The sequence below is a fragment of the Oncorhynchus gorbuscha genome, linkage group LG10 (assembly GCF_021184085.1).
Source record: "Oncorhynchus gorbuscha isolate QuinsamMale2020 ecotype Even-year linkage group LG10, OgorEven_v1.0, whole genome shotgun sequence".
NCBI classification, from domain to species: Eukaryota; Metazoa; Chordata; class Actinopteri; order Salmoniformes; family Salmonidae; genus Oncorhynchus; species Oncorhynchus gorbuscha.
Genome location: NC_060182.1, coordinates 5,143,031 through 5,169,649, shown reverse-complemented (window position 1 = coordinate 5,169,649; position 26,619 = coordinate 5,143,031). Strand labels below are relative to the sequence as shown.

The 26,619-nt window shown below is 44.6% G+C and overlaps 1 pseudogene; it reads right to left on the bottom strand.

The window, feature by feature from the left end:
• LOC124045398 overlaps positions 1 to 26,619 on the bottom strand; it is a 38,685-nt pseudogene that overhangs the window by 7,574 nt on the left and 4,492 nt on the right.

Here is a 26,619-nt window from a genome sequence, read left to right as displayed (position 1 = left end):
TGTATATATTGTATATGTATATATTGTATATGTATATATTGTATATGTATATATTGTATATGTATGTATTGTATATGTATATATTGTATATGTATATATTGTATATGTATATATATATATGTATATATTGTATATGTATATATTGTATATGTATATATTGTATATGTATGTATTGTATATGTATATATTGTATATGTATATATTGTATATGTATGTATTGTATATGTATGTATTGTATATGTATATTGTATATGTATATATTGTATATGTATATATATGTATATGTATGTATTGTATATGTATATATTGTATATGTATATATTGTATATGTATATATTGTATATGTATATATTGTATATGTATATATATGTATATATTGTATATATTGTATTGTATATATATATATGTATATGTATATATTGTATATGTATATATTGTATATGTATATATTGTATATGTATATATTGTATATGTATATATTGTATATGTATATATTGTATATGTATATATTATATATGTATATATATGTATATGTATATATTGTATATGTATATATTGTATATGTATATATTGTATATGTATATATTGTATATGTATATATTGTATATGTATATATTGTATATGTATATATTATGTATATATGTATATATTGTATATGTATATATTGTATATGTATATATTGTATATGTATATATTGTATATGTATATATTGTATATGTATATATTGTATATGTATATATTGTATATGTATATATATGTATATATTGTATATGTATATATTGTATATGTATATATTGTATATGTATGTATTGTATATGTATATATTGTATATGTATATATTGTATATGTATATATTGTATATGTATATATTGTATATGTATATATTGTATATGTATGTATTGTATATGTATATATTGTATATGTATATATTGTATATGTATATATTGTATATGTATATATTGTATATGTATATATTGTATATGTATGTATTGTATATGTATATATTGTATATGTATATGTATATATTGTATATGTATATGTATATATTGTATATGTATATATTGTATATGTATATATTGTATATGTATGTATATATATGTATACATTGTATATGTATATATTGTATATGTATATATTGTATATGTATATATTGTATATGTATATATTGTATATGTATATATTGTATATGTATATATTGTATATGTATATATATGTATATGTATATATTGTATATGTATATATTGTATATGTATATATTGTATATATATGTATATATTGTATATGTATATGTATATATTGTATATGTATATATTGTATATATTGTATATGTATATGTATATATTGTATATGTATATATTGTATATGTATATGTATATGTATATGTATATATATGTATATATTGTATATATTGTATATGTATATATTGTATATGTATATATTGTATATGTATGTATTGTATATGTATATGTATTGTATATGTATATATTGTATATGTATATATTGTATATGTATATATTGTATATGTATATATTGTATATGTATGTATATATGTATATGTATATGTATATATTGTATATGTATATGTATATATATGTATATGTATGTATATGTATGTATGTATATGTATATATTGTATATGTATATATTGTATATGTATATATATGTATATGTATATATTGTATATGTATATATTGTATATGTATGTATTGTATATGTATATATTGTATATGTATATATTGTATATGTATATATTGTATATGTATATATTGTATATGTATATATTGTATATGTATATATTGTATATGTATATATTGTATATATGTATATATTGTATATGTATATATTGTATATGTATGTATTGTATATGTATGTATTGTATATGTATATATTGTATATGTATATATTGTATATGTATATTGTATATGTATATTGTATATGTATATATTGTATATGTATATATATATGTATGTGTTGTATATGTATGTATTGTATATGTATATATTGTATATGTATATGTATGTATTGTATATGTATGTATTGTATATGTATATATTGTATATGTATGTATTGTATATGTATATATTGTATATGTATATATTGTATATGTATGTATTGTATATGTATGTATTGTATATGTATATATTGTATATGTATATATATGTATTGTATATGTATATATTGTATATGTATATATTGTATATGTATATGTATATATTGTATATGTATATATTGTATATGTATATGTATGTATTGTATATGTATATATTGTATATGTATATATTGTATATGTATGTATTGTATATGTATATATTGTATATGTATATATTGTATATGTATATATTGTATATGTATGTATTGTGGGAAATTCAAAAAGACCACAAACAAGACCACAACAATGTGTTACTCTAAAAACGACTAAAATCCTCATAAATGACACTTAAAAGTAATGAAAAAAATCAAAATAAAATAAAGTGTGAGCTAATTTACCTCATCGCTGGCATACTTATCGAATGGCGGATGGAGTAGTTGCTACTTTGTAAGCGTTAAAAAGGAGGGAGACAAAGAAGTGATTAGGAGCCAAGCGGAGAAGAGGGTTATTAAGGCAACGAGGCAGGCCCAAAGCCAGGCCCACCACTGGAGCAGTCACACACACACAGGGTCACAGTAGGACTGCAGTCAAGTCAAGTCAGTGCAAAGAGGATACTGCCATCTGGTGGTCACTTCAGGTTAATACATTTTTTACATTTATTTAACTAGGCAAGTCAGTTAAAAGAACAAATTCTTATTTACAATGGACGGACTACCCCGGCCAAACCCGGACGACACTGGGCCAATTGGGACTCCCGATCACGGCGCCAGATGTGATACAGCCTGGATTCGAACCAGGGACTGTAGTGACACCTCTTGCACCGAGATGCAGTGCCTTAGGCCACTCCGGTAATTAATCTTTCAAATATGCAGGGAATTAATTTATATGAACTGAACTCCTCTTAAATAATAAAGTAATTAATTAAATCATAACCCGAAGGAACTAGAAGCACAAGCATTTCGCTACACTCGCACTAACATCTGCTAACCATGTGTATGTGACAAATAAAAATTGATTTGAAATGTATCTTTCAATTTTTTTTTTAACTGAATGGTACCAGAGGATCGGCTATGGGATTTACAATCCTATGGCTAGGAGGGTAAGAGTTAAATATTCAGAAAACTGCTAAATAGTTCATTGGTTACTCAGACTATCTGCACACTCACAAGACCATAAACTGAGCGGCCAGTTTATTAGGTACACCCATCTAGCACTGGGTCGGACACCCCTTTGCATCCAGCACAGCCTGAATTCTTCGGGGTATGGAAACATTGCTCAATTGGTATCAAGGGACCTAACGTGTGCCCACCAGCCTGTACACCACCAGCCTGTACACCACCAGCCTGTACCGTTGACACCAGGCAGGATGGAGCCACGGACTCATGCTGCTTACACAAAATCTTGACTCTGCCATCAGCTTGACACAAAAGGAACTAGGATTCGTCAGACCAGGCAATATTTTTCCACTCTTCTGTCCAGCGTTGGTGATGGCGTGCCCGACTAGACCTGCTTCTTCTTGATTGTAGATGATAGTAGTGGAACCAGGTGTGGTCGTCTGCTGCAATAGCCAATCCCGTGACAAGGACCGACCAGTTATGCGTTCGGAGATGCCGTTCTGCACACCACTGTTGGAGGCTAGCTCTCCAGGAACAGGGTTGGAGTTTAAACCTACAGGAGGCTAGCTCTCCAGGAACAGGGCTGGAGTGAAAACCTACAGGAGGCTAGCTCTCCAGGAACAGGGCTGAAGTTTAAACCTATAGGAGGCTAGCTCTCCAGGAACAGGGCTGTAGTGAAAACCTACAGGAGGCTAGCTCTCCAGGAACAGGGCTGAAGTTTAAACCTATAGGAGGCTAGCTCTCCAGGAACAGGGCTGTAGTGAAAACCTACAGGAGGCTAGCTCTCCAGGAACAGGGCTGGAGTGAAAACCTATAGGAGGCTAGCTCTCCAGGAACAGGGTTGGAGTGAAAACCTACAGGAGGCTAGCTCTCCAGGAACAGGGTTGGAGTGAAAACCTACAGGAGGCTAGCTCTCCAGGAACAGGGTTGGAGTGAAAACCTACAGGAGGGTAGCTCTCTAGGAACAGGGTTGGAGTGAAAACCTACAGGAGGCTAGCTCTCCAGGAACAGGGTTGGAGTGAAAACCTACAGGAGGCTAGCTCTCCAGGAACAGGGTTGGAGTGAAAACCTACAGGAGGCTAGCTCTCCAGGAACAGGGTTGGAGTGAAAACAGGAGGCTAGCTCTCCAGGAACAGGGCTGAAAAACCTACAGGAGGCTAGCTCTCCAGGAACAGGGTTGGAGTGAAAACCTACAGGAGGCTAGCTCTCCAGGAACAGGGTTGGAGTGAAAACCTACAGGAGGCTAGCTCTCCAGGAACAGGGTTGGAGTGAAAACCTACAGGAGGCTAGCTCTCCAGGAACAGGGTTGGAGTGAAAATCTCAGGAGGCTAGCTCTCCAGGAACAGGGTTGGAGTGAAAACCTACAGGAGGCTAGCTCTCCAGGAACAGGGTTGGAGTGAAAACCTACAGGAGGCTAGCTCTCCAGGAACAGGGCTGGAGTGAAAACCTACAGGAGGCTAGCTCTCCAGGAACAGGGTTGGAGTGAAAACATACAGGAGGCTAGCTCTCCAGGAACAGGGTTGGAGTGAAAACCTACAGGAGGCTAGCTCTCCAGGAACAGGGTTGGAGTTTAAACCTATAGGAGGCTAGCTCTCCAGGAACAGGGTTGGAGTGAAAATCTACAGGAGGCTAGCTCTCCAGGAACAGGGTTGGAGAGTCCTGTCCTAGATACATGAGGAGGCTGGCCGTTACTGAGATACTGGAACCGGCACGCCTGGCCCAGACAACCACTTTTAGCGTGTTATGGTCAAGGTAATTCGTTTAGCCCATTCTAAACTTTCAAATAGAACAGTAACTGAATGCTTCGATGCCTGTCTGCCTGCTTCATATATCCACAGCCACGTGACTCACTGTCTGTAGGAGAGATCCATTTTTTGTGAACGAGGGGTGGTGTACCTAATAAACTGGCCACCAAGTGTGTAAACACACTCTGCTGCTACTCTGTTCTTTATTTTACTCTCATCATCTTATTATTATCTATCCTGATGCCTAGTCACTTTACCCTGTCTTCATGTACATATCTACCTCAAATACCTTATTATTATCTATCCTGATGTCTAGTCACTTTACCCTCCTTCATGTACATATCTACCTCAGATACCTTATTATTATCTATCCTGATGTCTAGTCACTTTACCCTCCTTCATGTACATATCTACCTCAAATACATGTAGCTTCATTCTTGTTTATTCTATTCCTCGTGTTACCATTATTCTTTTACTCTGCATCGTTGCGAAGGACTCGTTAAGGAAGCATCTCACGGTTAAGTCTACACCTGTTGTATTCAGCATTTCACGGTAAAGTCTACACCTGTTGTATTCAGCATTTCACGGTTAAGTCTACACCTGTTGTATTCAGCATTTCACGGTTAAGTCTACACCTGTTGTATTCAGCATCTCACGGTTAAATAAATAAATAAATAAAGACTATAGTTGTATTAAACAGTCAGGACCTCTCGGTAAGTGATCATAGTAAGTGATGGAAGTCGGTGAAGTGGATTGTTCCAGCAGCACAGAGTAGGTCTTACCTAAAGGAGTTAGAGAACGGCAGCGCTCTGTAGACCAGACGCAGCAATAAAAAATAAAAAAAGAGAAACAAAAAAACACAGAATGAGGCGCAAGAAGCAACGAGCTGAGCAGAGCGAGACTATTTAACACAAGGGGTACGTCCCAAATGGAATGGCACCCTCTTCCCTATATAGTGCACTACTTTAGACCAGAGCCCTATGGCACCCTGTTCACTACATAGTGCACTACTTTAGACCAGAGCCCCATGGCACCCTATTCCCTATATAGTGCACTACTTTAGACCAGAGCCCTATAGCACCCTATTCCCTATATAGTGCACTACTTTAGACCAGAGCCCTATGGCACCCTATTCCCTATATAGTGCACTACTTTAGACCAGAGCCGTATGGCACCCTATTCCCTATATAGTGCACTACTTTAGACCAGAGCCCTATGGCACCCTATTCCCTATATAGTGCACTACTTTAGACCAGAGCCCTATGGCACCCTATTCCCTATATAGTGCACTACTTTAGACCAGAGCCCTATGGCACCCTATTCCCTATATAGTGCACTACTTTAGACCAGAGCCCTATGGCACCCTATTCCCTATATAGTGCACTACTTTAGACCAGAGCCCTATGGCACCCTATTCCCTATATAGTGCACTACTTTAGACCAGAGCCCTATGGCACCCTATTCCCTATATAGTGCACTACTTTAGACCAGAGCCCTATGGCACCCTATTCCCTATATAGTGCACTACTTTAGACCAGAGCCCTATGGCACCCTATTCCCTATATAGTGCACTACTTTAGACCAGAGCCCTATGGCACCCTATTCCCTATATAGTGCACTACTTTAGACCAGAGCCCTATGGCACCTATTCCCTATATAGTGCACTACTTTAGACCAGAGCCCTATGGCACCCTATTCCCTATATAGTGCACTACTTTAGACCAGAGCCCTATGGCACCCTATTCCCTATATAGTGCACTACTTTAGACCAGAGCCCTATGGCACCCTGTTCACTACATAGTGCACTACTTTAGACCAGAGCCCCATGGCACCCTATTCCCTATATAGTGCACTACTTTAGACCAGAGCCCTATGGCACCCTGTTCACTACATAGTGCACTACTTTAGACCAGAGCCCTATGGCACCCTATTCCCTATATAGTGCACTACTTTAGACCAGAGCCCTATGGCACCCTGTTCACTACATAGTGCACTACTTTAGACCAGAGCCCTATGGCACCCTATTCCCTATATAGTGCACTACTTTAGACCAGAGCCCTATGGCACCCTATTCCCTATAGTGCACTACTTTAGACCAGAGCCCTATGGCACCCTATTCCCTACATAGTGCACTACTTTAGACCAGAGGCCTATGGCACCCTATTCCCTACATAGTGCACTACTTTAGACCAGAGGCCTATGGCACCCTATTCCCTACATAGTGCACTATTTTAGACCATAGGGCTATATAGGGGAAAAGTTGGCATTCGGGACACTAGCAGGTATTGAAATAATTTAAGAAGAAAACCTCATTGAAATGCACAAGTCAGCCATGTTTTTTTTTTATTAAATTTTTTCAAACCTGGTAGCAATGATGGTGATGGGGGACATGATAGATGGCATTGAACACCAGGTCCCATGTTCTGCAACCCTGCTGTAGGGAGTATACAGACCTATAGTCAGTCTGGTCTGTGTCAGACCTATAGTCTGGTCTAATTCAACAACCCTGCTGTAGGGAGTATACAGACCTATAGTCAGGTCTGGTCTAATTCAACAACCCTGCTGTAGGGAGTATACAGACCTATAGTCTGGTCTAATTCAACAACCCTGCTGTAGGGAGTATACAGACCTATAGTCTGGTCTAATTCAACAACCCTGCTGTAGGGAGCATACAGACCTATAGTCTGGTCTAATTCAACAACCCTGCTGTAGGGAGCATACAGACCTATAGTCTGGTCTAATTCAACAACCCTGCTGTAGGGAGTATACAGACCTATAGTCTGGTCTAATTCAACAACCCTGCTGTAGGGAGTATACAGACCTATAATCTGGTCTAATTCAACAACCCTGCTGTAGGGAGTATACAGACCTATAGTCTGGTCTAATTCTACAACCCTGCTGTAGGGAGTATACAGACCTATAGTCAGTCTGGTCTAATTCAACAACCCTGCTGTAGGGAGTATACAGACCTATAGTCAGTCTGGTCTAATTCAACAACCCTGCTGTAGGGAGTATACAGACCTATAGTCTGGTCTAATAGTCTGTCAGTCTGGTCTAATTCAACAACCCTGCTGTAGGGAGTATACAGACCTATAGTCTGGTCTAGCTGTATACAGACCTATAGTCAGAGTAATGGATCTGTTGCAAGGCCAGAGTAATGGATCGGTTGCAAGGCCAGAGTAATGGATCTGTTGCAAGGCCAGAGTAATGGATCTGTTGCAAGGCCAGAGTAATGGATCGGTTGCAAGGCCAGAGTAATGGATCGGTTGCAAGGCCAGAGTAATGGATCGGTTGCAAGGCCAGAGTAATGGATCTGTTGCAAGGCCAGAGTAATGGATCGGTTGCAAGGCCAGAGTAATGGATCGGTTGCAAGGCCAGAGTAATGGATCTGTTGCAAGGCCAGAGTAATGGATCTGTTGCAAGGCCAGAGTAATGGATCTGTTGCAAGGCCAGAGTAATGGATCGGTTGCAATGCCAGAGTAATGGATCTGTTGCAAGGCCAGAGTAATGGATCTGTTGCAAGGCCAGAGTAATGGATCCAGGAACAGGGAAACAAGGAGAGGGTGATGACACACACGTCAACGTGGACTTGGACAACATTAATAATAATAGTAATAATAATAATAATGAATAGTTAATGTTAGTAGACATATTCTGAGATCTCGTAGACACTAAGTGATAATATGTTACGAGGGTGTTAGATGAATGGATGGATTATTTACAACAAATTATTAAAGTGTTGAATCAAACCACATGTTAAAAAAAGGCCTTCAGACATTTGGTTCGATTACAAGAGATCTATAACATGGCTGTAAAAAAGCATGGTCCTCCATGGCTAGTTGAAGTTGGAGCAACCAAGTGGAATTGACTGCAGACAAAGGCGGTTATTAGTCAAATCTGGGAGGGTGAGGGTGGGGGGGTTAGTGTAAAATCTACAGTGTCTACTTCAGAAGTCTTCCAGGAGAGTAAACGCAGATAGTGTTTTCTACATCAGAGCTGCCAAACACTCCTCCTGGAAAACTACTGGCTAATCAAGGTCCCTGGGGGCCTCATTCATAAATGTTGCAGCTAATCAAGGCCCTGGGGGCCTCATTCATAAATGTTGCAGCTAATCAAGGCCCTGGGGGCCTCATTCATAAATGTTGCATACGCACAAAAAGTAGTCATTTATAAAATCGTAGCTTGACGTGAGCATGTGGGAAGAACATGTGCTTAGCCTCCCACAAACCTTTAGACCAGGAGCACGCAGTGTCTAGTGTTTGAATCATTACATTCCCAGAAAGCAACAGTAGGCTATAGTAGCCTTCCGCAGGAATATATGACAATATTTTACAATATAATACAATATTTTTTTATTATAAAAACCTAAATATAATAAAAATGCTATGATTTGCCGTTAATGAGAAGAGCAAAAATAATTTGAGTTAAAAAAAAATTAAAAATCTTTACATTGTAAATTAATTAGGAATCAGCATCCGTTTCATTTCCATGATCATCGCAGAATAAATTCACCTTTTCTGACAGATGGTTTCATACCGGTGAAATATCCCATCTTAACTTATGCAGTAGTTTTTTATTTATTTAACTAGGCAAGTCAATTAAGAACAAATTCTTATTTTCAATGACGGCCTAGGAACAGTGGGTTAACTGCCTTTTTCAGGGGCAGAACGACAGATTTGTACCTTTTCAGCTCGGGGGTTTGAACTTGCAACCTTTTCGGTTACTAGTCCAACGCTCTAACCACTAGGCTACCCTGCCGCCTCTACACTCTAACCACTAGGCTGCCGCCTCTACACTCTAACCACTAGGCTGCCGCCTCTACACTCTAACCACTAGGCTACCCTGCCGCCTCTACACTCTAACCACTAGGCTACCCTGCCGCCTCTACACTCTAACCACTAGGCTACCCTGCCGCCTCTACACTCTAACCACTAGGCTACCCTGCCGCCTCTACACTCTAACCACTAGGCTACCCTGCCGCCTCTACACTCTAACCACTAGGCTACCCTGCCGCCTCTACACTCTAACCACTAGGCTACCCTGCCGCCTCTACACTCTAACCACTAGGCTACCCTGCCGCCTCTACACTCTAACCACTAGGCTACCCTGCCGCCTCTACACTAACCACTAGGCTACCCTGCCGCCTCTACACTCTAACCACTAGGCTACCCTGCCGCCTCTACACTAACCACTAGGCTACCCTGCCGCCTCTACACTCTAACCACTAGGCTACCCTGCCGCCTCTACACTAACCACTAGGCTACCCTGCCGCCTCTACACTAACCACTAGGCTACCCTGCCGCCTCTACACTAACCACTAGGCTACCCTGCCGCCTCTACACTAACCACTAGGCTACCCTGCCGCCTCTACACTAACCACTAGGCTACCCTGCCGCCTCTACTCTAACCACTAGGCTACCCTGCCGCCTCTACACTCTAACCACTAGTCTACCCTGCCGCCTCTACATTCTAACCACTAGGCTACCCTGCCGCCTCTACACTCTAACCACTAGGCTACCCTGCCGCCTCTACACTAACCACTAGGCTACCCTGCCGCCTCTACTCTAACCACTAGGCTACCCTGCCGCCTCTACACTCTAACCACTAGGCTACCCTGCCGCCTCTACTCTAACCACTAGGCTACCCTGCCGCCTCTACACTCTAACCACTAGGCTACCCTGTCGCCTCTACACTCTAACCACTAGGCTACCCTGCCGCCTCTACACTCTAACCACTAGGCTACCCTGCCGCCTCTACACTCTAACCACTAGTCTACCCTGCCTCCTCTACACTCTAACCACTAGGCTACCCTGCCTCCTCTACACTCTAACCACTAGGCTACCCTGCCTCCTCTACACTCTAACCACTAGGCTACCTGCCGCCTCTACACTCTAACCACTAGGCTACCCTGCCGCCTCTACACTCTAACCACTAGGCTACCCTGCCTCCTCTACACTCTAACCACTAGGCTACCTACCTCCTCTACACTCTAACCACTAGGCTACCCTGCCTCCTCTACACTAACCACTAGGCTACACCTCCAAAGACTTTAACCACTAGTCTACCCTTGCCATTTCCTTTAGCTTGGGTCTTGGCCTAATTTCCATATTTACAAAGTACAAAAAAACCACTATTGAGCAGATCGCCTCTAACTCTAATGACTGGGCTTTCCAGGCAGCGTCTACAACCACTCGTTGCCGCCTCACGCTTTAACAACAGGCTACCCTCACTGTATATTATAAATCAATATTTGTGCACAGTCTTTTCATGAAAGGAAGCACGCAGATATTGAGTGTCAAATTGACCACGGTTCTAAAATGAGGCCCCAGGTGTGCAGCGGCTATCAGGTGTTCTAGATTAGGGAGGCGGGACTAGCCTCTCACCAGAACCACTAGGTTGTTGTGGCCTCACCAAATAAACGTATACAACCTAATGGAAAACTAGGACTGAGGTGACACCTCTAGGTTTAACAACTCCGTGCTTGTCCGCCTCTACTGCTCTACAGAAAGGGATTGAGGCGGCCATTTTGACCACTTGGCTCTGCCGCCTCATGTCTCCCAGTTTCCTGCTGAGGGCAGTTCCCATGGTGGACCACTAGGCAGCTGTGGTCTCTCACTCCCGCCACCACAGGGTCCCTGTGTCTCTACACTAACCACTAGGCTTCTGTCCCGCCACAGACAGGTTCTCCTGTGTCTTCTTGTACCCTGGAGAGGATCTACACTAAATATACCCTATCATTAGAACACTGATTGAAAAACAGGACTTAGTTTAGAACTAGGCTACCCTGCCGCCTCTAGCACTAACCAAGATTATTTGCCACTACACTTAATAAGCTCTGACAGACAAGAGCAGCAAAACAAGAATGCAGAAATACTGAGGAATTAGCTAGAGTTCCATCTACCAACCCAGTAGGCTGACCCTGGACTACACTAACCAGTAGGGTGAGGAGGACTCCACCAACCACTAGGCTACCCTGCCGGACTACCTCTAACCACTAGGCTGAGGAGGACTCTACCAACCAGTAGGTGACCCTGGACTACCAACCAGTAGGTGAGGAGGACTACCCACTAGTCTACCCAGTACACTCTAACCAGTAGGCTAGGAGGACTACCAACCAGTAGGCTGAGGAGGACTACCAACCCAGTAGAGTGAGGAGGACTACCAACCCAGTAGAGTGAGGACTACCAACCCAGTAGAGTGAGGACCTCTACCAACCAGTAGGCTGAGGAGCCGCCTACCAACCAGTAGGCTGAGGAGGACTACCAACCACTAGGCTGAGGAGGACTACCAACCACTAGGCTGAGGAGGACTACCAACCCACTAGGGTGACCCTGGACTACCAACCCAGTAGGGTGAGGAGGACTCTACACTCTAACCAGTAGGCTACCCTGGAGGACTACCAACCACTAGGGTGAGGAGGTCTACCAACCACTAGGGTGAGGCCTCTAGGACTCCAACCACTAGGCTGACCCTGGACTACCAACCACTAGGGTGAGGAGGACTACCAACCACTAGTAGGGTGCCGCCTCTACACAACCACTAGGCTGAGGAGGTCTACCAACCCACTAGGGTGAGGAGGTCTACCAACCACTAGGGTGAGGAGGTCCTACCAACCAGTAGGGTGAGGAGGACTACCAACCAGTAGGGTGAGGAGGACTACCAACCCAGTAGGGTGAGGAGGCCTCTACCAACCCACTAGGGTGAGGAGCCGCCTCTACCAACCAGTAGGGTGAGGAGGACTACCAACCAGTAGGCTACCCTGAGGAGGACTACCAACCCAGTAGGGTGAGGAGGACTACTCTAACCACTAGGCTGACCCTGGACTACCAACCCAGTAGGCTGAGGAGGTCTACCAACCACTAGGCTGAGGAGGCCTACCAACCCAGTAGGGTGAGGAGGACTACCAACCACTAGTAGGGTGCCTCTACAGGACTAACCACTAGGGTAGGAGGCCTACCAACCACTAGGCTACCCTGAGGCCTCTACTACCAACCAGTAGGCTGAGGAGCCTCTACCAACCACAGTACACCTCCAAAGACATTTAATCAACCCAGTAGGGTGAGCTTGGGTCTTGGCCAATTTCCAGTTTACAAAGTGAGGAAAACTACCAGATCGTAAAAGGTGAATGATGGACTTTCAACAGTAGGGTGAGGAGGACTACCAACCCAGTTTAACAACAGGTCTGACTCAGGATATTATAAATCAATATTTGTAGTCTTTTCATGAAAGGACTACCAACCCAGATATTGAGTGTCAAACTGACCAACCCTAGTAGGCCCCAGGTGGACTACCAACCCAATCAGGTGTTCTAGATTAGGGAGGACTACCACCAGTAGGGTGAGGTGGACTACCAACAACCAGTGGAAAAGAGGACTGAGGTGACACCTCTAGGTTTTACAACTCCGTGCTTGTCCAAACTGCTCAGTAGGGTTGAGGGGACTACCATTTTGAGTCTTGGTCTGTAGGACTACCAACCCAGTTTCCTGCTGAGGAGCAGTTCCAACCCATGGTGGAGAAGGAGCTGAGGTCTTCCAACCCAGTAGGGTCTCCTGGACTACCAACCCAGTAGGGAGAGGAGGACTACCAAATATACATATCATTAGAACATGATTGAAAAACAGGACTTAGTTTAGAATACCAACCCAGTAGGAGCAGAAGGAAGATTATTTGCCACCCAGTAGGGTGAGGAGGACAACCAAAACAAGAATGCAGTAGAGGAATTAGCAAGGTTCTACTACCAACCCAGTAGGGTGAGGAGGTCTACCAACCCAGTAGGGTGAGGAGGACTACCAACCCAGTAGGGTGAGGAGGACTACCAACCCAGTAGGGTGAGGAGGTCTACCAACCCAGTAGGGTGAGGAGGACTACCAACCCAGTAGGGTGAGGAGGACTACCAACCCAGTAGGGTGAGGAGGTCTACCAACCCAGTAGGTGAGGAGGTCTACCAACCCAGTAGGGTGAGGAGCACTACCAACCCAGTAGGGTGAGGAGGACTACCAACCCAGTAGGGTGAGGAGGACTACCAACCCAGTAGGGTGAGGAGGACTACCAACCCAGTAGGGTGAGGAGGTCTACCAACCCAGTAGGGTGAGGAGGACTACCAACCCAGTAGGTTGAGGAGGACTACCAACCCAGTAGGGTGAGGAGGACTACCAACCCAGTAGGGTGAGGAGGACTACCAACCCAGTAGGGTGAGGAGGACTACCAACCCAGTAGGGTGAGGAGGACTACCAACCCAGTAGGGTGAGGAGGACTACCAACCCAGTAGGGTGAGGAGGACTACCAACCCAGTAGGGTGAGGAGGACTACCAACCCAGTAGGGTGAGGAGGACTACCAACCCAGTAGGGTGAGGAGGACTACCAACCCAGTAGGGTGAGGAGGTCTACCAACCCAGTAGGGTGAGGAGGACTACCAACCCAGTAGGGTGAGGAGGACTACCAACCCAGTAGGGTGAGGAGGACTACCAACCCAGTAGGGTGAGGAGGACTACCAACCCAGTAGGGTGAGGAGGACTACCAACCCAGTAGGGTGAGGAGGACTACCAACCCAGTAGGGTGAGGAGGACTACCAACCCAGTAGGGTGAGGAGGACTACCAACCCAGTAGGGTGAGGAGGACTACCAACCCAGTAGGGTGAGGAGGACTACCAACCCAGTAGAGTGAGGAGGACTACCAACCCAGTAGGGTGAAGAGGACTACCAAACCCAGTAGGGTGAGGAGGACTACCAACCCAGTAGGGTGAGGAGGCCTACCAACCCAGTAGAGTGAGGAGGACTACCAACCCAGTAGGGTGAGGAGGACTACCAACCCAGTAGAGTGAGGAGGACTACCAACCCAGTAGGGTGAGGAGGACTACCAACCCAGTAGAGTGAGGAGGACTACCAACCCAGTAGAGTGAGGAGGACTACCAACCCAGTAGGGTGAGGAGGACTACCAACCCAGTAGGGTGAGGAGGACTACCAACCCAGTAGGGTGAGGAGGACTACCAACCCAGTAGAGTGAGGAGGACTACCAATGCAGTAGGGTGAGGAGGACTACCAACCCAGTAGGGTGAGGAGGACTACCAACCCACAGTAGAGTGAGGAGGACTACCAACCCAGTAGGGTGAGGAGGACTATCAACCCAGTAGGGTGAAGAGGACTACCAACCCAGTAGGGTGAGGAGGACTACCAACCCAGTAGGGTGAGGAGGACTACCAACCCAGTAGGGTGAGGAGGACTACCAACCCAGTAGGGTGAGGAGGACTACCAACCCAGTAGGGTGAGGAGGACTACCAACCCAGTAGGTGAGGAGGACTACCAACCCAGTAGGGTGAGGAGGACTACCAACCCAGGAGGGTGAGGAGGACTACCAACCCAGTAGAGTGAGGAGGACTACCAACCCAGTAGGGTGAGGAGGACTACCAACCCAGTAGGGTGAGGAGGACTACCAACCCAGTAGGGTGAGGAGGACTACCAACCCAGTAGGGTGAGGAGGACTACCAACCCAGTAGGGTGAGGACTACCAACCCAGTAGGGTGAGGAGGACTACCAACCCAGTAGGGTGAGGAGGACTACCAACCCAGTAGGGTGAGGAGGACTACCAACCCAGTAGGGTGAGGAGGACTACCAACCCAGTAGAGTGAGGAGGACTACCAACCCAGTAGGGTGAGGAGGACTACCAACCCAGTAGGGTGAGGAGGACTACCAACCCAGTAGAGTGAGGAGGACTACCAACCCAGTAGGGTGAGGAGGACTACCAACCCAGTAGGGTGAGGAGGACTACCAACCCAGTAGGGTGAGGAGGTCTACCAACCCAGTAGGGTGAGGAGGACTACCAACCCAGTAGGGTGAGGAGGACTACCAACCCAGTAGGGTGAGGAGGACTACCAACCCAGTAGGGTGAGGAGGACTACCAACCCAGTAGAGTGAGGAGGACTACCAACCCAGTAGAGTGAGGAGGACTACCAACCCAGTAGAGTGAGGAGGACTACCAACCCAGTAGAGTGAGGAGGACTACCAACCCAGTAGAGTGAGGAGGACTACCAACCCAGTAGAGTGAGGAGGACTACCAACCCAGTAGGGTGAGGAGGACTACCAACCCAGGAGAGTGAGGAGGACTACCAACCCAGTAGGGTGAGGAGGACTACCAACCCAGTAGGGTGAGGAGGACTACCAACCCAGGAGGGTGAGGAGGACTACCAACCCAGGAGGGTGAGGAGGACTACCAACCCAGTAGGGTGAGGAGGACTACCAACCCAGTAGGGTGAGGAGGACTACCAACCCAGTAGGGTGAGGAGGACTACCAACCCAGTAGGGTGAGGAGGAGTGTTAAGGAGAGCAGGTATTGCACAAAACAGCTTAAACTTATCCCTGATCTTTCAAACGAGGCATTTCAGGCTTATTTCAGATGTTTTAAACAGAAAATGTTTAATTATTATAATAATAATAATAATAATAATAATAATGGGACAGAATAATTTAGACCCATTAGTATTGCAGTACCAACTTAAAGCAGAAAACTACCCAGACATCACTGTGCTTAAATCCCACACTGAGTCTTTATAGAACCATCCACCGCAGGCTTCTAAACCAGACGTCCCACAACGGATCGGAACACATTCCTGCCCATAGTATTTTATAAGCCCACCACAGCCCTCTGAAAGGATGGCTGTTAGGCGTGTTGGAGCCACCCCTGTACAGGCCTCACACAAGCAGGTGATCAAAAGTTAAGTCACCCCTGATCGAGTAATCATGTCTTACTAGCCATCCGTTCAGTACACAAGTCTCTATGTCTAAGTCCTCTCATCTTTATCCCAGAAAATTGATTTCTATTCAGACTGACTGACCAATGAAAAAATGGTATTGATGACTGTATGATAATACTGAGAAGACAGTTGGAGAAACTATGGATCATCAATTAATGACATCTTGTTACACTTCGTACAGAGGGGTCAGAGGTGATGACCAAGACAAATATAACCAGGCACCCCAGTTGTTGTTGTTGTTGTTGTCCCACACAAGCTCACATGATTTTAGGTGAAGGTGGTCATGTGCAGGGCCATCCAAATACCACCAGCCAAACAGAAGAGAGGCAGGAACAGTCAGAAGCCCCTCCCCCCTCCAATCAAACAGCAGGAACAGTCAAAAGCCCCTCCCCCCTCCAATCAAACAGCATGAACAGTCAAAGCCCCTCCCCCTCCGGGCAAACAGCATGAACAGTCAGAAGCCCCTCCCCCTCCAATCAAACAGCATGAACAGTCAGAAGCCCCTCCCCCTCCGGGCAAACAGCATGAACAGACAGAAGCCCCTCCCCTCCAATCAAACAGCATGAACAGTCAGAAGCCCCTCCCCCTCCAATCAAACAGCATGAACAGTCAGAAGCCCCTCCCCCTCCAATCAAACAGCATGAACAGTCAGAAGCCCCTCCCCCTCCGGGCAAACAGCATGAACAGACAGAAGCCCCTCCCCCTCCGGGCAAACAGCATGAACAGTCAGAAGCCCCTCCCCCTCCAATCAAACAGCATGAACAGTCAGAAGCCCCTCCCCCTCCAATCAAACAGCATGAACAGTCAGAAGCCCCTCCCCCTCCAATCAAACAGCATGAACAGTCAGAAGCCCCTCCCCCTCCGGGCAAACAGCATGAACAGTCAGAAGCCCCTCCCCCTCCAATCAAACAGCATGAACAGTCAGAAGCCCCTCCCCCTCCAATCAAACAGCATGAACAGTCAGAAGCCCCTCCCCTCCAATCAAACAGCATGAACAGTCAGAAGCCCCTCCCCTTGCCGAAAACAAAATGCAACTCAGGCAAAATAAAATAGTTAGATTAGATCAACTCACGCTTCAGATCGGGCAATTTCATCCAAAGTTGCAGACGCTGTGAGATATCTACGGACAAACAGTAGGACAATGAAATGACTAACTGACTTCTTACAGAGGAAGGAAAGAGCAAGTTAGAGACTTTAAAAAAGTTTACATAACTAGAACCCTTATACACACACACACACACACACACACACACACACACACACACACACACACACACACACACACACACACACACACACACACACACACACACACACACACACACACACACACACACACACACACACACACACACACACACACACAAATATAACAGACAGTCCAAAAACTTGCCACAATACTTTGATTTGTTTGAATAGTGCATATACTGAACAATAGTAACCCTACGACAATGCATCAGTCTTTGGAAAGTTCCAGAAAGTGTCGAATACTGAATTTCTACGGTTTTATTACAGCTGGGTTTCTCTCAAAACTCGGTCCCTGGGGTCCCCCTCTGGGTGCACGTTCTGGGTTGTTGCCCCAGCGCTACACAGCTGATTCAAATAAACAACATCATCAAGCTTTTGATGATTTGAAAATCAGCTGTGTCGCGCTGGGGGGGCAATAAAGCAACCCAGGTGGGGCCACATGAGTTTTGTTAACCCTGCGTTAGAGGGTTAACATGTATCACTAGACACTTTAACTATGCCACTTTGTCTACACACTCATCTCATATGTATATACTGTACTCTACATCATCGACTGCATCCATCTAACTGTATCACTAGCCACTTTAACTATGCTGTCTACCACTCATCTCATTGTATATACTGTATATACCATCTACTGTATGTGCTCTGTACCATCACTCATTCCCTTATGTACATGTTCCTTAACCCCTTACACTGTGTATAAGACAGTAGTTTTGGAATTGTTAGCTAGATTACTTGTTGGTTATCACTGCATTGTCGGAACTAGAAGCACAAGCATTTCGCTACACTCGCATTAACATCTGCTAACCATGTGTATGTGACAAATAAAATTTGATTTGATTTGATTTGAGGACCCAACACAACACCTTCCTCAAGCTTGGACGTAGTTGGCAGTCACATCTGTGTATTTTTTAGTGATTTATTTTTATTTATTTTTAAAAACTCTTTGTAAATACTTTTCATAAACATAAAATGGACTAAATGTGTCAAGCATTAGAACCTATTGGATTAGTCCTTCGTTGAGCACAAACCATACACAGTGCCTGAACATCATTGTTAGTGTAATGTTAACATATATAGATGCCTGTCAGTACAGTCACCTGCATGGGAAAGGAGGATGAGGCTTTAGTTCTGCTGTCTACAATGGAAATTGTAGCTGTAGCTGTAGTCTGACTAAAACAATTTTTATTTTTAAATTGACTTTTTTTAATGCATCTGTAAAAACACTGATACACTGATGATTCTGTCTAGACCCAATTAAGAGATCTCCCACGCAACACACAGACAAACCAAATAAAATACCTGTCTTCTAGGGCCCAGGACCATACCAGTATGGCGAAACTCGTTAGTATCAAAAACACGACAAAGAAACAAAAAATAAAACACGAAGCGGATTTCACTTGTTTAAGGACAAAGCCTTAATGTTGGAAATAAAACACGAAGCGGATTTCACTTGTTTAAGGACAAAGCCCTAATGTTGGAAATAAAACACGAAGTGGATTTCACTTGTTTAAGGACAAAACCCTAATGTTGGAAATAAAACACGAAGTGGATTTCACTTGTTTAAGGACAAAACCCGAATGTTGGAAATAAAACACGAAGTGGATTTCACTTGTTTAAGGACAAAACCCTAATGTTGGAAATAAAACACGAAGCGGATTTCACTTGTTTAAGGACAAAACCCTAATGTTGGAAATAAAACACGAAGTGGATTTCACTTGTTTAAGGACAAAACCCTAATGTTGGAAATAAAACACGAAGCAGATTTCACTTGTTTAAGGACAAAACCCTAATGTTGGAAATAAAACACGAAGCGGATTTCACTTGTTTAAGGACAAAACCCTAATGTTGGAAATAAAACACGAAGCGGATTTCACTTGTTTAAGGACAAAACCCTAATGTTGGAAATAAAACACGAAGCGGATTTCACTTGTTTAAGGACAAAGCCCTAATGTTGGAAATAAAACATTTATTTTCCAAGGACAAACACAATATTTTACATTCAGCAGGTCCTTCTTTAGCTCAGTTGGTAAAACATGGCGCACTTGTTTAAGGACAAAACCCAATGTTGGAAATAAAACACGTGGGTTTCCCTTGTTTAAGGACAAAACCCAATGTTGGAAATAAAACACGGCGTAGAATGTATGCAAATAAAACACATGACTTGTTTAAGTCAAACCCTTTGGAAATAAAACACGCGTTTCACTTGTTTAAATGACAAAGCCCTATATGTTGGAAATAAAATTTATTTTCCATATAGAAAACAATATTTTACATACAGCAGGTTTTAAAAAGACCGAAAGAGTCGAGTCTGTTTCACGTTTTCATTTTTTGCCATGGATTATTCTTATTAGTTTTTGATACTAGCATCACAGCCATAGCGTCATCCCTACACAGGCACTCTCGTTCATTCTACATCCTCACTCCGAGCCACGCGACTGACGCCTCCCAAGCCACGCGACCGACGCCTCCGAGCCACGCGACCGACGCCTCCGAGTCACGCGACCGACGCCTCCCGAGTCACGCGACCGACGCCTCCCGAGTCACGCGACCGACGCCTCCCGAGTCACGCGACCGACGCCTCAGAGTCACGCGACCGACGCCTCCCGAGCCACGCGACTGACGCCTCCCGAGCCACGCGACTGTCGCCTCCGAGCCACGCGACTGACGCCTCCCGAGTCCACGCGACTGACGCCTCAGAGCCACGCGACTGTCGCCTCCCGAGCCACGCGACTGTCGTCTCAGAGCCACGCGACTGTCGTCTCAGAGCCACGCGACTGTCGTCTCAGAGCCACGCGACCGACGCCTCCGAGCCACGCGACTGACGTCTCAGAGCCACGCGACTGACGTCTCCCGAGCCACGCGACCGACGCCTCAGAGCCACGCGACCGACGCCTCAGAGCCACGCGACTGACGCCTCAGAGCCACGCGACTGACGCCTCAGAGCCACGCGACTGACGCCTCAGAGCCACGCGACTGACGCCTCAGAGTCACGCGACTGACGCCTCAGAGTCACGCGACTGACGCCTCAGAGTCACGCGACTGACGCCTCAGAGCCACGCGACTGACGCCTCAGAGCCACGCGACTGACGCCTCAGAGCCACGCGACTGACGCCTCAGAGTCACACGACTGACGCCTCAGAGCCACGCGACTGACGCCTCAGAGCCACGCGACTGACGCCACGCGACTGACGCCTCAGAGTCATATGACTGATGACAACCGTCAAGCGCCTGTCTTTCCTCCTTCTCTCCCTCCCTCAGACAACCGTTTTCCCTCCTTCTCCAGCCCACCTTCTCTCTCCCTCCCTCACCCTGCATTCTCCCTCCCTCCCTCACCCTGTCTTTCCCTCCTTCTCTCCCTCCCTCACCCTGTCTTTCCCTCCTTCTCTCCCTCCCTCACCCTGTCTTTCCCTCCTTCTCTCCCTCCCTCACCCTGTCTTTCCCTCCTTCTCTCCCTCCCTCACCCTGTCTTTCCCTCCTTCTCTCCCTCCCTCACCCTGTCTTTCCCTCCTTCTCTCCCTCCCTCACCCTGTCTTTCCCTCCTTCTCTCCCTCTCGCTGCCCATGGTCGTTTATCAGTCCAGCTCTCTTTCAGTCTCTTTCGCATTCCAATCCTCCCCTCTCCTCTCCCACACAATCCTGTGGTGGGTCTGGGCTGTTTGTCTGGTGGAGAAACTCTGCTCTCTGTGTGTGTGTTATATTTATGCGCTGAAAGGACAGTGTAAGATTTGCTGACAAATAAGCAGCATGTCTTCATGTAGGCCTTCAGCCACCTCTTGACAACTTCATTTTCTGCAGCAATGGTGGATGTGGTAGTTTCACTACCTTAACACACAGATGCAGGATATAATGAAATGTATAGTGAGAGAGGGGGAAACCGTCGTTACCCCATGTATTCCAGTTACCCTCGTTTTAAGCGTGAAAAATCAACCAACAAACTAACAGAAGGGAGTTTTTTATATATATATATATATTTTACCTTTATTTAACTAGGCAAGTCAGTTAAGAACATATTCTTATTTTCAATGAGGGCCTGGGAACAGTGGGTTAACTGCCTGTTCAGGGGCAGAAACACAGATTTGTACCTTGTCAGCTCGGGGGTTTGAACTCGCAACCTTCCGGTTACTAGTCCAACGCTCTAACCACTAGGCTATAAAATCTATACTTGGCTATATGGAAATAGCCACGCAAAAGCTTTTTCTCTCTCCAACATCCTCAATACATTATTATATTTGTAGCTATTTTAGCTAAAAAAAATACATGCAGTCGACTTGTGCAATACATTAGGAGAAAAAACCCCGGACAGAATTCTTTATTCCTCCGGTCCACATTATGGCAGTTTATCGTAGCTCCCCAGAACAGGGCGTTTGTTTGTAACTAGCACAACGGGAGAAAGTGGGAACATGGAAGTCCAGCTGTGTATTGACAGGGGGGTCGCGGTTTATATTGAAAGGCAGTGGGGGTTTTTGTCACATTCGGCAAAAAACAGCTTCATTTGTGACACTATTTGGCTGCCAGTCACACAAGTAAATGAGATTACAATGAAAAAGCAAGTTTTATATATTTGTTTTAGCTAATATTATGCATGGACATCATATTTTTTTATGTTTATCATAGAAACAATGTCATCCTAATCTGGCATTATTACCAAAAGTAGTCTGGCTACACTGAAAAACAGTAGCTCCACATCAGAGAGCTGTCTGCTGGTAGAATGATGGAGAACAGTAGCTCCACATCAGTCTGTCTGCTGATAGAATGATGGAGAACAGTAGCTCCACATCAGTCTGTCTGCTGATAGAATGATGGAGAACAGTAGCTCCACATCAGTCTGTCTGCTGATAGAATGATGGAGAACAGTAGCTCCACATCAGTCTGTCTGCTGGTAGAATGATGGAGAACAGTAGCTCCACATCAGTCTGTCTGCTGATAGAATGATGGAGAACAGTAGCTCCACATCAGAGTGTTCTCTGCTGGTAGAATGATGGAGAACAGTAGCTCCACATCAGAGTGTTCTCTGCTGGTAGAATGATGGAGAACAGTAGCTCCACATCAGTCTGTCTGCTGGTAGAATGATGGAGAACAGTAGCTCCACATCAGTCTGTCTGCTGATAGAATGATGGAGAACAGTAGCTCCACATCAGAGTGCTGTCTGCTGATAGAATGATGGAGAACAGTAGCTCCACATCAGAGTGCTGTCTGCTGATAGAATGATGGAGAACAGTAGCTCCACATCAGAGTGCTGTCTGCTGATAGAATGATGGAGAACAGTAGCTCCACATCAGAGTGTTCTCTGCTGGTAGAATGATGGAGAACAGTAGCTCCACATCAGAGTGTTCTCTGCTGGTAGAATGATGGAGAACAGTAGCTCCACATCAGAGTGTTCTCTGCTGATAGAATGATGGAGAACAGTAGCTCCACATCAGAGTGTTCTCTGCTGATAGAATGATGGAGAACAGTAGCTCCACATCAGAGTGTTCTCTGCTGGTAGAATGATGGAGAACAGTAGCTCCACATCAGAGTGTTCTCTGCTGGTAGAATGATGGAGAACAGTAGCTCCACATCAGAGTGTTCTCTGCTGGTAGAATGATGGAGAACAGTAGCTCCACATCAGAGTGTTCTCTGCTGGTAGAATGATGGAGAACAGTAGCTCCACATCAGAGTGTTCTCTGCTGGTAGAATGATGGAGAACAGTAGCTCCACATCAGAGTGTTCTCTGCTGGTAGAATGATGGAGAACAGTAGCTCCACATCAGAGTGTTCTCTGCTGGTAGAATGATGGAGAACAGTAGCTCCACATCAGAGTGTTCTCTGCTGGTAGAATGATGGAGAACAGTAACTCCACATCAGAGTGTTCTCTGCTGGTAGAATGATGGAGAACAGTAGCTCCACATCAGAGTGTTCTCTGCTGGTAGAATGATGGAGAACAGTAGCTCCACATCAGAGTGTTCTCTGCTGGTAGAATGATGGAGAACAGTAGCTCCACATCAGAGTGTTCTCTGCTGGTAGAATGATGGAGAACAGTAGCTCCACATCAGAGTGTTCTCTGCTGGTAGAATGATGGAGAACAGTAGCTCCACATCAGAGTGTTCTCTGCTGGTAGAATGATGGAGAACAGTAGCTCCACATCAGTGTTCTCTGCTGGTAGAATGATGGAGAACAGTAGCTCCACATCAGAGTGTTCTCTGCTGGTAGAATGATGGAGAACAGTAGCTCCACATCAGTGTTCTCTGCTGGTAGAATGATGGAGAACAGTAGCTCCACATCAGAGTGTTCTCTGCTGGTAGAATGATGGAGAACAGTAGCTCCACATCAGAGTGTTCTCTGCTGGTAGAATGATGGAGAACAGTAGCTCCACATCAGAGTGTTCTCTGCTGGTAGAATGATGGAGAACAGTAGCTCCACATCAGAGTGTTCTCTGCTGGTAGAATGATGGAGAACAATAGCTCCACATCAGAGTGTTCTCTGCTGGTAGAATGATGGAGAACAGTAGCTCCACATCAGAGTGTTCTCTGCTGGTAGAATGCCTTTTGGTGAATTCTCATCCGAGTGGAGAAGTGCAACCGAAGCACAAAATTAGTCTGATGCCAAGCAGAAATTACAATAAGCATTTTAAATCTACGTTTACAAAAACACAGCAAGATATTTCTATGCTGTTAAAAAAATAAAATGGAATTCTGTGTTAACTAGCAACTTAAACATAGGTGTCGTGTTACGTTGCTGAATTTAAAAAAAAAGGTGTCTGGGCATCAGTGTTAACTTGCTGCCGTGTCTGAGAAGTCAAAGTCCTTTGGATGAGTTATTTGTACAGCTGCCACCATCTCGATTTCTTTGCGTTTTTCTCTCCTCTCCCTTCTCGGCCTGTCCCCTCCCCCCCTCCCATTCTCAGAGTAGCGCAGGTAGGCCCGTTGCCCTAGCGACTCCAGACTCCACAAAGACAGTGTGTTCACATGCTGCTCCAGAGCCACTGCTGTTCTTCCTTCAGACAAGCGTGCTTCAAAATGTTGTTCATTTGCACAATGTCTCTCGTTCACATTCGCTTGTAAATGTCCAAACTCACCACAAATGACATTCGGTAACTCCGACCTATATATGTAGATGGGATTTCCTGTTTTTGCCATTTGTTTATTTTAGTTTGCGGTCGTTGGCATATTTATCTAGCAGCATTCATGTAAATTTGCCATTACTCGTGTTAAATTTTGTTTTTGCATTCTGATAATTAACACCCAGTGGGCATTTGAGTTGTTTTTGGCGCCCCCTCGTGTACTAAGCCAGTAATACCTTCAATACCAGGACGAGAGAAGGATGTTATGAACATCGGGAGAGCGACCAAACCTAGCTATAAAACTATCAGAGATATTAAGTTGTTGGTTCAGAGGAAGTGGGAATGAGGATGTCACCTTAAAGCAAGGTGACATCCTGGGTGTTAACAGGAAATACAGCGCAGGGAAACAGGAAGTGATAGAAGAAGAGAGACAGAGAGTCATTGCCAGTTAGCCACCCATCCAAAAGGGAAAAGAGATGGATCTAGAGCTTGAGCTCCCTCAGTGGAGTACAACAAGCCATTTCCCCAGTCCCACACAGCAGGCTTTGAAGTTTCCCCAAGCAGAAGAGATCTAGTCTGACAGAAGGGACTATACGGGGTTAGTTGAGGATAGACAGCAACTATTTGGCAAACCAACAGTGGCACGTTAAAGCATGGCAGAGAGAAAGAGACAGAAAGACAGAGAGAGAAAGAGACAGAAAGACAGAGAGAGAAAGAGACAGAAAGAGACAGAAAGACAGAAAGAAAGAGACAGAAAGACAGAGAGAGAAAGACAGAAAGACAGAGAGAGAAAGACAGAAAGACAGAGAGAGAAAGACAGAAAGACAGAGAGACAAAGACAGAAAGACAGAGAGACAAAGAGAAAGAGAGAAAGAGACAGAAAGACAGAGACAGAAAGACAGAGAGAGAAAGACAGAGAGAGAAAGACAGAGAGAGAAAGACAGAGAGAGAAAGACAGAGAGAGAAAGACAGAGAGAGAAAGACAGAGAGAGAAAGACAGAGAGAGAAAGACAGAGAGAGAAAGACAGAGACAGAAAGACAGAGAGAGAAAGAGAGAGAAAGACAGAGAGAGAAAGAGAGAGAAAGACAGAAAGACAGAGAGAGAAAGACAGAAAGACAGAGACAGAAAGACAGAGAGAGAAAGAGACAGAAAGACAGAGAGAGAAAGAGACAGAAAGACAGAGAGAGAAAGAGACAGAAAGACAGAGAGAGAAAGAGACAGAAAGACAGAGAAAGAGACAGAAAGACAGAGAGAGAAAGAGACAGAAAGACAGAGAGAGAAAGAGACAGAAAGACAGAGAGAGAGAGACAGAAAGACAGAGAGAGAGAGAGAGAGAGAGAGAGAGAGAGAGAGAGAGAGAGAGAGAGACAGAAAGACAGAGAGAGAAAGAGACAGAAAGACAGAGAGAGAAAGAGACAGAAAGACAGAGAAAGAGACAGAAAGACAGAGAAAGAGAGACAGAGAGAGAGAGACAGAAAGACAGAGAGAGAAAGAGACAGAAAGACAGAGAGAGAAAGAGACAGAAAGACAGAGAGAGAAAGAGACAGAAAGACAGAGAGAGAAAGAGACAGAAAGACAGAGAGAGAGACAGAAAGACAGAGAGAGAGAGACAGAGAGAGAGAGACAGAAAGA